This window comes from Topomyia yanbarensis, chromosome 3, assembly GCF_030247195.1.
Source record: "Topomyia yanbarensis strain Yona2022 chromosome 3, ASM3024719v1, whole genome shotgun sequence".
NCBI lineage: Eukaryota > Metazoa > Arthropoda > Insecta > Diptera > Culicidae > Topomyia > Topomyia yanbarensis.
The window spans coordinates 237,242,508-237,257,246 of record NC_080672.1 but is presented as its reverse complement, the minus strand read 5'-3'; positions in this window follow the sequence as shown (position 1 = coordinate 237,257,246).

The following is a 14,739-nucleotide window of genomic DNA, read 5'->3' as shown; positions in this document are numbered from 1 at the left end:
TTTTTTATTTTCAGGTCTAGCGATGGATGACAGGAAGAAAAAAAAATCGAAAATTTGACCGGAAAAAAAATCTGGAAACGAAAGCAAATGGATGATGGAAAATTATTAATACGAAAATATGTCACGGAAAAGGAACTAAAAAGGAATGAAGAAAAAATACGGAAAAATGAGCAAGATTTAAGAGAAGTCAACAAAAAAAATGGGAATATTTACATACGAAACAGTGAGTAGCTTAACCTATCGACTAACCTAGATTTAAGTACTAAAACTAGGCTTAACGTAGGCTGTTAGGCGCGTACTAACACTAATATATACAACTGTACAGTGGGTGGGCCTTTTTGAAAAAATCCTCCCTTTTTTTTATTCATTTCGTTTATTTGATAGGCACAAATGCGTTAGCTTGGCGGTGCCAAATTCTTTTGTTTTTACATTTTGGATATTTGAAAACTAGGAGGTTACAATGGTGAAATATTTTTTAAAAAAAAAAAAGAAAAACTTTACAGCTATCTTAAGACTAGAAATAAGATTCTATATACAAGAGAGGGAGCAAAAGATTTTTTTTATGAAAAATTTTAAAACAAGGAATTCAATAGTAATAGTTTTTTAGGAAATATTTACAATTATCTTAAAATTAACAATATAGTTTGGTACACAAAAGGGGGAACAAATGTTTATGAGAAAATTCACCGGTGTTTTAAAACTAGGGATACAATTCTATTTACAAGATGGTAAATCCTCCCTTTGATTTGTTTACGTTTTCCCCTTAGGGTTTTTGGTGGAATTTTTCCTTTGTTGCTTCTTTGGAAGTTGACATAGCTTTCAAACTTATTTCTGTCCATCCGATTGCTACATGTGAGGTTGGATCTCCATGACGGTGATCGATTCCCGAAGTAAGAAAAGGTTTCTTGTGGGAATGATGCATGGCTAGTCCAATAAGGGCTTAAGAGTTGTGCTCATTCTCACTCTTATAGAAACCATTGTACTCATGATGTGCGAAGTCATTGCCAGGCTCCCCTGAATTTTCGTGTTACCACTACTCTCGTCGGGTCATGGCCTTTGGCTCCTTCTTAATCTTCATGGTTTCTACTACTATCAGAAAATCATCGCACGGTTTTCTCTATCGGCTTTCTTAACCTTTGCGTCCCCGTGATACTTTTCACTCATCAATTTAGGTGCTTAATTCGCTCTAGTTTTAACAATTGTCAACGGATTTCAACCAAACCACTTGCAAACGATCGGGAATTCATTCAAGTTTCTTAAACTGTATACGTTGGTCATGCTAGATAACCGGTTCCGGATTTATACGGAAATTCCGTGGGGTCTGTCCGAGAGTCATTTAAGCTATTTTTTTAATTTTTCAACGTCTAGCTTCAAGTGTGCTATTATTATAGCCCGTATATGATTAAATCTTATATGCGAACCCTTCAAAGTCATTTTAGGATAGTAATGGCCATCTCCGGGCATCCTGGAACCGGTTCCGGGGAACCTAGTAAATCCGAAATACGCCATCTTTTCCAAAAGGCATATCAAATATTACAAATTTTCATGAAAAATACACAACGATGCAAATTGGATGCTCGTAGACTATTCCTGGACCTTTTCGGAACCATCCGGGACATCCAGGGACCGATTCCGAGAGATTTTCTGGAACCGATTTCCGGAAACAGCAAGCCTTATCTATGAAATAATTGAAGAAACCATATACCTCTCATGCGGCACATCAAATTACATCAGTTTGATGATCTATGAACATTGCGATCACGTTGTATGTCATGCGGCCACAAGGGGACACTTTACGGCCGGTTCCGGATGTTCCGGAATCCGGTTCTTCGGAACAAACGTTTTTGGTGAATATGCCTGTCGTGCGGCACATCAAATTACATCAGTTTGATGATCTACGAACATTGCGATCACGTTGTATGTCACCCGGCCACAAGGGGACACTTTACGACCGGTTCCGGATGTTCCGGAATCCGGTTCTTCGGAACAAACGTTTTTGGTGAATATGCCTGTCGTGCGGCACATCAAATTACATCAGTTTGGTAATCTATGGACATTGCGATCACGTTGCATGTCATCCGGCCACAAAGGGACACTTTACGACCGGTTCCGGATGTTCCGGAATCCGGTTCTTCGGACCAGACATTTTTGGTGAATATGCCTGTCATGCGGCACATCAAATTACATCAGTTTGACGATCTATGAACATTGCGATCACGTTGTATGTCATCCGGCCACAAGGGGACACTTTACGACTGGTTCCGGATGTTCTGGAATCCGGTTCTTCGGACCAGACATTTTTGGTGAATATGCCTATCGTGCGGCACATCAAATTACATCAGTTTGATGATCTATGAACATTGCGATCACGTTGTATGTCATCCGGCCACAAGGGGACACTTTACGACTGGTTCCGGATGTTCCGGAATCCGGTTCTTCGGACCAGACATTTTTGGTGAATATGCCTGTCATGCGGCACATCAAATTACATCAGTTTGACGATCTATGAACATTGCGATCACGTTGTATGTCATGCGGCCACAAGGGGACACTTTACGACCGGTTCCGGATGTTCCGGAATCCGGTTCTTCGGACCAGACATTTTTGGTGAATATGCCTGTCATGCGGCACATCAAATTACATCAGTTTGACGATCTATGAACATTGCGATCACGTTGTATGTCATCCGGCCACAAGGGGACACTTTACGACTGGTTCCGGATGTTCCGGAATCCGGTTCTTCGGAACAAACATTTTTGGTGAATATGCCTGTCATGCGGCACATCAAATTACATCAGTTTGACGATCTATGAACATTGCGATCACGTTGTATGTCATGCGGCCACAAGGGGACACTTTACGACCGGTTCCGGATGTTCCGGAATCCGGTTCTTCGGACCAGACATTTTTGGTGAATATGCCTGTCATGCGGCACATCAAATTACATCAGTGATCTTTGTGCAATACAATCACGTTTTAGCTCGATGGTTTTCAACCGGGGATGAATTCACCCCCAGGGGTGGATTAGAATTCTGTTGGGGGTGAATTGTGCGGGTAAATTTCAACTTATTATCCTAACATTCCTGCCGGAATCATTTACATATTGGTGCAGTGAGTCAAGAATAAAAATGCTGGTTGAGGGTGATCAGGAACACTGGTCAAATTGAAAAACTATGGCGTTCATCCAATAGAAAATCATTTTTATTTTCTTTGCATGCTAAGGATCAATACTCGGAAAGGGGTGCATGGAACGAAAATGGTTGAAAACCACTGTTTAGCTCATATGGGCAAACGAGGACACTTTTCGACTGGTTCCGGTTATTCCGGAGTCCGGAGTCAGCGGATAAAACATTTTTGGTGAATATATTGGACATGCGGTACATCAAATAACATTACTTTGCTATGTAGGACATTAATTCGGTTTCATTATTTCAAAAATACACTGATTTTTCTTGTATTTAGTTACGAAAGTTGGTGAACTGATTAATTAAAAAAAGTTTCTCGCTAGTGCAACTGGTTGTAACAAGTGATACACATTGAATGCACTTTGCGTACTGTATTGTGCTTCTTGCAAACAGGTGTATTGCAGTTGCAACAGATTATATATGTTTTGATGTCTTTTTTCCTGGCACAAATCCCACATCTCTTTTTTTCGGACTTCATTCGGAAACTCGGATGTATTGTCACAAGCGGAACTTGTTCACAAACATGGCACTGATAAAGCAACTTTTCGGTGATGTGATTTTTACAAAAGTTATTACCGCATTTTTTACACTTCGTAAGTTGCCTCCTGCTTGTACAAGAAGTACAAGTACTGTACATTTGGTCGTAATTTGTCATAAAGGTTGTAATTTTATGAATCGTATCTTCATGTAGTTGATCACATTCAACTCGACGGCGAACATTTTCCAATGCTAATTGTTTGGCTAACCATCCAATGAAACTCCGCTTCCTACTTTTATCGGACGGTAAAAAGTCTGGGTTGGCCGCAACAAATAGGTGATACGCATTATGTGTACTTATGTCCACCATGTTGAAAAATATCGCCATACTCCATCTATTCGTCCTTCTACGACAAGAATAGTACATCGTTGACTTATCTAACGTGTCTACTCCTCCTTTCAACATGTTGTACATAAGTACACATTTTGGCTTCAATATCTCCTTCTTTTTCTGAAACAATAAAAACAACCATCTTATTATTGGTATTTTCAATTTCGAAATATTCAAAAATTACTTCTGCTTTCATGGCTTTTCCCAATTTTGGTTTCGCCTTAGGGTTCTGATTCTCATTTATTTCTATTACCGAAGGCATGGAAAGTTTTTCTGTTGAAAGTAGCAACACCGTCTTATTCTTTCGTTCCGTCCAAGATAAAAGCATCATTTGATCGGAAAACCCGTAGAGTGCAGTTCCAGCTTCAAGATTTTTTTTTGTAACGAACTCCGGCCGCACTTCTTTTTTGTTGGCACGTAGAGTTCCAATGGAAGTAATTCCTTGATCAAGCAGGTGTTTTGCCAACGGAATCGAGGTGAAGAAGTTGTCAAATGTGCTTCGTCGTCCGGAGTTGTAGTAAGGAGAGAGCAACTGAGTTACTACCCTATAACCTTGGTTCTTTTCGGGTTTTTTGTCAATTTTTCCTACCAAACCATAACAAAGAAATATAAGCATCTTCGAAACTTGCAAATGTTGTCTATATACCTGCATATATGTCAAAGTTACATAAGACAGAGTTTGAAGGATCAACGGCTGCCCAAATCTTGATGCCATATTTGCAAGGTTTTCCCTTCATATACACACGAAACGAACAACGACCTCGAAGTGGAACCATCCTTTCGTCTACTGTTATATCAGTGGAAGGCTTGTAAGACAACCAAATATTTTTTTTAATTTTGTCTGTTACTGGACGGATACATCGCAACCGATCGGCCGAAGAAACGATTGCTGAAGTTGATGGTTCTTGTTTCAGATTGATCCTTCTCTGAGAAGAGCTTTCTCTTGACGAATCACGCGTTGTTTTTTGTTTTTTCAGCATGCTTCTTGCAGGACGCCTGGCCAAAGAATCATCAAACCGAATATAACGATAAATTGATTCAAACCTATTCATCCGCAAGAAAGTAATTAGAAGCCTTCATGTTTGCTATAATTTTTTTACTATTTTTGTGTTAGCATTAGAAAGAACCATGTTCTCATTATTTTAAAAAAATATATAAGGTATTCTGAATAATTTGGCGCCAAACTCTAATAAAATAAATAATGTACATACCTGTTACGGCCCATTACAGCTGCATAAAACAGTCTAGCATTTACTACATCCGAAGACCAAAGTTCCTTTATATGTGTTTTTGAATCGTGATTTTTGCTTGCGTTTATTAAAATTCCCAGCCATGCGCGCAAATCAGGAATATCTATTGGTTTGAATGAAGGGTCAAACCCACCTTCAGCGTTAGTATATTGACAAATCATTTTCAGAATGCTTTGATCAAAAAACACCTCAAACGCATCCATCGGTGTTCTTATAGTGCTCATATCCACCAAAAATTCACCAGGTTTTCCGGCAAACGACTGGTCTGGTGCTGTTGGAGGTATTTGAAACAATGGAGTTTTCTCTCACTTGATGCTTCCACACTTGGATTCATAAAAGCAATCTTCTTCGACTTCCGATTCAAACAATTGTGCGTCCACATCTGAATCTCCTGAAATGTCACAATCTAAGTCAGCCATATCAACATCCACATCACTTTCCCAATCCGAAGATTCGTCTGATACACTGTCTTCCATGTTTGCTTTTTTTTCTATCGACAACCCAAATTCAACAACACGATCATTGATAAAAATTCGTTGAATATGTACACAGCAATCAAAAGAAACGTCAAAGCCGGTCTGTTGTAAATCATTGAGTTTTACAAGATGACGACACGAATGAACTCTTGATGAATGAAGTTCATGTTTGACATTATTCTATGTGGATTGTTTACCTTGTCAGTTGCGTGAGTTCGAGCGCAACAGGTGCTCATCTGTTACAATCGAACTCACGTAACTCCCGTGTAAACAAACCACCGAGAATTGTCAAACGTAGTTCATCCGGCTCATTTTGTGGGGTTATGTCGGTTCATGTAAAACCTAATAGCATATTGTCATTTTCTCCACATCACACACCAGAATTTGGCTGTCACTTTTAGTAAAATTTTGCCGAATTTTGATCAGCTGAAAGTTTCAGCAATTTCAATTTAGTCTTTTTGACAGATTCGCTTTGCTAAAAATTCAGAAATTCAAATTGTCAAATTGATAGCGCTCTTATCGAAATTACAGTAATCCAGCCTGAAATACTGAGATTTGACAGATTCAATAACTGATTGTCGGCAAAGTGAATCTGTCAAATGGAAATTGCTGAACTTTCGGCATATTGAATTACTGAAACTTTCAGCCGATGAAAATTCATCAAAACTTTGCTGACTATCGGCGAAAAAAATGTGTGTGTTCATATAAAACCTGGTTCTCATCGGTACATAATTTCTATGAATTTGCTTTCATCCGCCACGTAATGCATATGGTATTTTAGTTACTGACTTTACACTACACCGGAGAGTGTACTTGGTGATACATTCATTCAAATTTGAGTGTAATCAGTCTACCTCTTTTTGACCTGGACCAGTGTTGCACGAGGTAAACAAGAAGGTTATTGATGTTTGAAAACTGTAACGGGGGTGGAATATAACGAATTTACCAAATACGTGAATGATTATTCATAGATAATCGAGTCGATGTCATTTGGTGTCTTATATGAGAGAACAAAAATCCGGAAACGAATGATTTCAAACGTGATTGCATTGCTCATTCATCAAGCTGAAGTGTTTTGACGTACAGCATGGCAGGAATGTCTACTAAAAGCATTTGGTCCGAAGAACTGGATTCCAGAAAAACTGGAACCGGTCGTAAAGTGTCCTCATGTGACCGGATGATTTCAAACATGACCGCATTTTCATAGGTTCTCAAACTGATGTAATTTGATGTGCCGCATGATATGTATATTCACCAAAAATGTTTGGTCCGAAGAACCGGATTCCGAAATATTCAGAACCGGTCGTAAAGTGTCCCCTTGTGGCCGCATGATATACAACGTGATCGCAATGTTCATAGATCGTCAAACTGATGTAATTTGATGTGCCGCATGACAGGCATATTCACCAAAAATGTCTGGTCCGAAGAACCGGATTCCGGAACATCCGGAACCGGTCGTAAAGTGTCCCCTTGTGGCCGGGTGACATACAACGTGATCGCAATGTTCGTAGATCATCAAACTGATGTAATTTGATGTGCCGCACGACAGGCATATTCACCAAAAACGTTTGTTCCGAAGAACCGGATTCCGGAACATCCGGAACCGGTCGTAAAGTGTCAACTTGTGGCCGCATGACATACAACGTGATCGCAATGTTCATAGATCATCAAACTGATGTAATTTGATGTGCCGCATGAGAGGTATATGGTTTCTTCAATTATTTCATAGATAAGGCTTGCTGTTTCCGGAAATCGGTTCCAGAAAATCTCTCGGAATCGGTCCCTGGATGTCCCGGATAGTTCCGAAAAGGTCCAGGAATAGTCTACGAGCATCCAATTTGCATCGTTGTGTATTTTTCATGAAAATTTGTAATATTTGATATGCCTTTTGGAAAAGATGGCGTATTTCGGATTTACTAGGTTCCCCGGAACCGGTTCCAGGATGCCCGGAGATGGCCATTACTATCCTAAAATGACTTTGAAGAGTTCGCATATAAGATTTAATCATATACGGGCTATAATAATAGCACACTTGAAGCTAGACGTTGAAAAATTAAAAAAATAGCTTAAATGACTCTCGGACAGACCCCACGGAATTTCCGTATAAATCCGGAACCGGTTATCTAACATGGCCAACGTATACAGTTTAAGAAACTTGAATGAATTCCCGATCGTTTGCAAGTGGTTTGGTTGAAATCCGTTGACAATTGTTAAAACTAGAGCGAATTAAGCACCTAAATTGATGAGTGAAAAGTATCACGGGGACGCAAAGGTTAAAGAAACAATCACTAGTCATTAAGATTCCTTTTCCCAAGAGGTGTTTTTTGAAGTTTGTTCCTCACGGTACATAGCTGAAAAATTTTTGGGTTACCCTTTTTCGTCAACAGTAACGGTTGGCCTAAAAGGTGTTTTGCTTTTTTGAAAATTTGTCTCTCCGTAGAGGTTCATAGCTTGGAAAATATCGTTTTATTAGGGTGGCATCTTTTTCAGGTGGTTGCCGTAAAAGACACCCAGTCGTTTCCCGGTCAAATCCTCAAGCTCGTAGCAGTGTTTTCCGAGTAATTTCCTGACTACGGCGAGTTCGTATTTCGGGGCAAGTTTTGCACAAAAGCCTTTGCCTTTATCCGAAAGTAAAAACGTACGTTTAAAGACAGTTTTCCCAGGGGAGTAAGTGGGACAGTCGGGATTCGATCGCAGATTGTATGCTCGTTTGTGGCGGTCGTAGGCTTTGGAAAGCTGAGATTTTATTTCTTCGAACAGTTTGTTCCTACTCTACTGTACGGTAGTTTGGGCAGGGTCTTCGGTCAAATGGTCGCGCATTCTTTGGTACTCTTTACCATCCGATACCATCTCGCGGCCAAACACAACAAAGTAAGGGGTATACTTGGTCGAATCATGTACTGCGTTTCGTACGGCATTCGCTATTGTCTGCAGGTCATCGGCCCAATCCTTATGGGTCTTTTTAATCGTCGCCCTTATCGCTGTCGTTATCACCCGGTTCACACGTTCTGTGTTGTTTACTTGTGGGTGATATGACGGGGTAAGCCAATGATTGACGTTGTATTCTGCCAGCAGGTCACGGAATATTTTGGAGGTGAACTGAGTTCCATTGTCGGTTAAAATAACTTCTGGAACTCCGAACAGCAGATAGATCATGTTTTTAACGAATTCGGCTAACGAGTATGCCTTCGCTTCTCGAAAAGGTTGAATCAAAACGAATTTACTGAATACATCCGTCGCTACCAGGAGACAGGTATGTCTTCCCTTTCCGGATGCAGGCAGTGGTCCGACGTAATCCAAGGTTACAAACTGCCAGGGAAACTCGACAAATTCCTTCTGAATTCCCATCGGCGGCGTTGCATTATTGTTCGTGGCCTTGCAAGTCTGACATTTTATGCATTTCGCACAGAATTGCTTCACGTCCTTGCCCATACCTGGCCAGCTATATCGACGTTTTAGTCGTTGGAGGGTTTTTTTAACGCCAAAGTGCGCTACATCGTGATCTTTTTTTTATAATCTCGTGACGTTCGCCCTTGCGCGGTAATATTTTCCATCGGAAACGAGAGTCTTCCGTCCGTCCACCTTTAATAAAGCGATACACCACTCCGTCAGTGACTCGATAGTCACTGAACTTTCCAGGCTCTTCTTGAATCTTACTGACTAGCTCGTCGTATTCTATATCCTGGGACGTTATGTCGAGAAGATTTATCGATCGAGAAAGACAATCGGTTGTAAATTGTTGGCCCCCTTTCTGTACTGTAGTTCGATATCGAACGATTGTATTTTGAGTGCCCATCGAAGAAGTTTTGAGTTGCCCAACTCCACTCCGATGGTGAACAACCATAGTAGGCTCCTAGCGTCTGTGACAACCTTGAACTTGGATCCTTCCACATAATGTCGGAAGTTCTCGATCGCCAGCAAAACCCCAAGACACTCTTTTTCGACACTCGAATATGCCCTCTGTGTTCTGCTTAACTTCTTACTGAAGTACGCGATAACTCGTGTCTCCCCGTCAATTTCCTGAACCAGTGCAGCCCCGACTGCTGTGTCCGACGCATCCGACTCTATGGTGAATGTCTTGCCGAACTCTGGATTTGCTAATATGGGTGCTGACGTTAAGACCGATTTCAATTCTGTGAAAGCTTCCTCGGCTTCGTCCGTCCAAGCGAATTTTTTTTTCGCTTTCTTTAATAAATCCGTGATTGGGACTGTTATTCTACTATAATTTTTTATGAAGCGTTGGTAGAATCCCGCTAACCCTAGCAGCCGTCGGACGTCTTTGACGGACTTTGGTCTCGCGTAGTCTAAAATTGGAGATATTCGTGAACTGTCTATTGCTACTCCTCTTTCTGTAAGTAGGTACCCTAAGTATTTTACCTGCTTTCGACAAAACCGCGATTTTTCTAACGAAATAGTTAGATTTGCGTTCTTTAGTCTTTCTGACACGATTCAAAGAAGACGCATATGCTCTTTTAGTGTTTTGGAAGCAATCACTATGTCGTCTAAATATACGAAAACGAATGGCATTAAATCGAAACCGATAACCTTGTCCATCAATCTGCACATAGTGAAGGGTGCGTTTGTTACCCCGAACGGCAAAACTTTAAAACGGAAAAGTCCTTTGGAAGTGCGAAACGCTGTAAGATTCCGGCAATCTTCTTTTAAAGGAATTTGGAAGTAAGCGTCTTTTAAGTCGATGATCGAAAAATATTTAGCAGACTGCAGTCTGTGAAATATTTCGAGCATGTTGCGGATTGGATAGGCATCCTTAACCGTCATCGAATTAATTTTCCGGGAATCAAGGCATACTCTAATTTTCCCATTTGACTTCCGTACTGGTACTATCGGATTAGTCCACTCACTATAGCGTTCTTCGATGACCCCCATTTGCTTAAACCTTTCGACTTCTGCGTCGATTTCCTTTTGAATGCTCGGTGAGCAACGGTATGTTGGTTGGTTTCTTGGTTTCGAGCCCTCTTTAAGAATAATCTCATGTTCAATGAGATTTGTTCGACCTAACTTTTGTGTGCTGGTAAATTCAAACTCCTTAATAACTTCCATCAAATCTTCCCGTTCCTTTTTCGTTAGCTCATGTTCTACCTCTACTGTATCCTCTGTCGGTATTGGTACCTGCTCTGGTATATCGATTGTCGGTACATCCAGTGTAGTATCCTCCCCCGTGATCGGTAAAGTAGGCAACTGTTCCACCGGTTCTAGTGTGAACGTTATCGACTCGTCGGTGCCCGCGTATTCTCCTATCTGTTCTGGATCGGCCATCGGTTTTATTCCGAAACTACGCCAAAAGTTACATCCTAAAATTGATTTCGAAATCTCCGGTACTACTACCGTTGGTACAACTTTGGTCAAATTTTTATAAGTGTATGGAATGTTTAAATATCCTATGCACTTATATGCAGTATTATCCGCCGTACAAACTCTTAATTTTGTTGGTTGGGGTTTTAAACCGTATTTTTCGGCAAGCTCCAAAGAATTAACCACACTAATTCCCGCCCCCGAATCTAATAGTGCTGTTAACTCAGTGTCAAAAACTTTTACCCTCAGATATGGACATTTTCTTGACTCGATTTTGATTGAGTGGATTTGGTTTATTGGGTCGTATTCGAATAATCTGTCGGGAATCTTTTCTTTGATTGGAATGGTCGGATTCCCCAACGCACATTCCATTATTGGTTTCCCTGTGTTTGGACAGCCGATTCCCGCCCGGATGCTATACAACGTGGACAGGATCGAATAGTTCGTCCTAGGTTGCCACAGCCATAGCAAAAGATGGCTTTTGGTTCTTGGCAGTCCCGCCAGTTATGTCCCACTTTCCGACAGTTCCAGCAAATGTTTTGTTGCATTTGCTCGTTTGTCTGATGGGTTTCTCGTGCATTTGGTGGCCCAGCGAAACGATTCTGATTCCTACTATCTGGCCTTGCTCTAATGGCGTTGACTATTTCGTTTTCGTCACTCACGTAATCCGACTCGCATTCGACCTGGTGTACCCCCCGATGGTTTCTCGATTCTGTGAATTGTTGGAGCATGGTATCTGCTGCATCTATTCCATGGTTCAACCTGATTAGATGGTCTAAATCTCGAACATGGATTGTCGATATTTTAGACCTATAGTGTTGTCTCATGTTGTCCCATACGACCTCAAATTTTCTTCTCCTCGATAGTGACTTTGAGAGCATTTTGTTCAGACGTTCAATTTCTATCACGAAAGCTATAAATGACTCTCCCCTGTTCTGCTTACGCTCTTGTATTCGTAGCCGTATACCCTGATCCTGATTGGGATTCCCGAATCGATACCGAATCCTCTCTTCAAAATCGGCCCAGTTTACGAACTCATCGACGTAGGTAAAGAACCAGTCAGAGGCTACCCCTTCTAGAATCAGGTGGATATCGCGTAAAAGATTACGATCAGACACGCCTTCCCGTCGTGCGATAATTTTCAATTTGTAAAGGAAATTTTCCACCGACACTGATTTGGACTCCCCCGAAAACGATAGTTTCCAGTATTCGATCCTTCTGTGGTGTCGTGGCCCATGATCGTTATATTCGCGGTTTCTATAAGAACCCCGATACTCTTGCGATGCGTTCGTCCCGTTGCTGTCTCTAACATGTCGATTTTGTCGCAGACGTCGACTATTTCGTTCGACAGTCAGTTCATCTACGTCGTTGGAGTCACTACCAGTCTCGTGAACAACTAGCTGATGATGTCTGGAATTTTGTCGTTCCCTGGTTTGTTTGTACCTCCTATTCTGCAATCCGTCCTCCTGGTAGTCGTCTGTTTCCGTTTCGCTAGCTCGTCTCCGTAAACTCCATCTATTGGGCCTCTTATCGACGGAGTGTGATTCCTGCTGGACCTTTTTGTCCGTCAAATTCGATTGACTTAGCCTGGTTTCCAGTTCGATAACCCTCTGCAGCAGCTCATCGTACGAGGGTTTGTTCGATCTACTGCGACCGACGTCCGAATTTTCTTGTTGGTTTTCCCGCTTGTTTGGAGTTTGTGTACTCTTCCGAATGGCTCCCAGACCTCCGTCCAACCCCTTTTGAGCTGGGCTGTTCTTCGAGATTTCCAGCCCAGAATGCCTCGACTGTGAGTCGCCGAACCCGAAAGCTTCTTCTTCGCCTTCGCTTTCTTCGTTTTCTTCTTCCGCGATCAGCACTCCAACGGAAGCCTTCTGAATCATCTCTGGGATCGATTTCAGTAATGCTCGACGAGCTATCTCCGCACCCTCATTAGTGGATTCTCCCCTCTCAACTCTAAGAAGGTAGTGTCTTAAACGTGATACTAATTTCATGTTTGTTCCATCCTGTAATGCCATCTCAATCTGACCTACTCTATTTCTAATGACGTCGAGTTCCTGTTCAAACTTGTAAGGGGACCGATACTGTGTACCTTCTTTCCGATCCTCTAAAAACAATCGGCGTAGCAGCCTTAATTTTGGCTGCATGTCCTTTTGCCTATCCCCCAATCGATTTCGCAAAAGCAGCTCATAGTCTACTTCTTCGTTTGTTAAATGATCCGCGTGTGGGAACTTCATTGTCCTTCGCCAAATTTGGGAATGTAACACTGACTCGAGAAAAATTGTTCTACGCAATAACGTTTATGTTCATTAACCGTAAAGTAAATTAGAAATAGCCCAAATAACGACAATATATAATAATAATGTAAATAATTTTTACAGAAGAATGAAATAAATAAGTAGGAAAATAAATATAAGTAAATGTAAATAAATGCAAAAAAATAATTAATTATATAATTGTGGTGAAACCACACACACACACACTATACGCATATACAAATAAATGATAACGAATCTAACGAGTTGCTTTCTATTTAACCCGAAAACCCTTTTAAAATGTTTGGCGAAATGTGTCGCGTACGACAGAAAAATTACCCCAAATATCTGTTGGGCGCCAATTTGTGGCGCGTCCAACCTGAAAAGAATGTACCCCTATTCGTTGGGCGCCAATTTGTAGCGCGACCAATTTGTAAAAAATATACCCCAAATTTACGTTGGGCGCCAATTTGTAGCGCGTGCCAGACGCACTAGCGGTTCTGGTCTGCGAAGTTGCTCCCCAGGGAACTCAAACAAGCGATTTATGCGCCACCTCCGAAGAGGACCGCTTGTCACGTTTTATTTGCCCGGCAAGAGTCTAAACCTCAGGGCGGATTCTCGTAAAAGAACCCGAAAATATCAATGGACGATTTGGCAGACCTGGACACCATCCAGTGACTTCGACTCGGACCAAATAGCGCTGAAAAGAAAACTAGGAGAATCCCGTCGTTCAGCCAGTTAAGAAATTACCACCACTCAAGCGTCTCATCACAGGCAGGATTCCCAAATTCAAATTGACCCGTAACGCTTCAGAAGTGGTAGTGGAGGGGGTTGAGATCAGTGCGGTAAAATATCAATTTCAAACGAAAATAATCGTTTCAAGTGAAACTTCGAGCCTTTCACTGTAAACATACCACCACTATATCAGTTGAGTTCGGCTGCCGTCTTCGTTTGAGTCACTCAAAGTTCACTGTCAATTGAATAACAGGTTCTAGTCATTTGACGTTTTTGCCTGTTTAGTTTCTATTGAACACCAACCTCACATTAGCACGGTCTCAGCTAATGGAAGTGAACCATTCCAATGAACCACTCACAAATGAATATGAAGGAACACTCACTGACATAAAAATAACTCCGACCAAGATAATAAATAATATAGGGTAAAGGCTATGATAAGACGAGGCAACTCAAGACGGATACAGGTACGAGCATTTTTTCTCTGCATGAGTAAGGTTGTATTTTTTTTCGATGAAGCTGATAAATCAGGAGGATATGAAAAAGAAAAGAATAAAACAAATGACGTAGTGGGCTTTTCTGCTTAACGAACATAAAACAAATGCACTCAAAAATGACAAATGTTCCGAACCTTTCTTTCTCTTCTTCTTGGAGAGT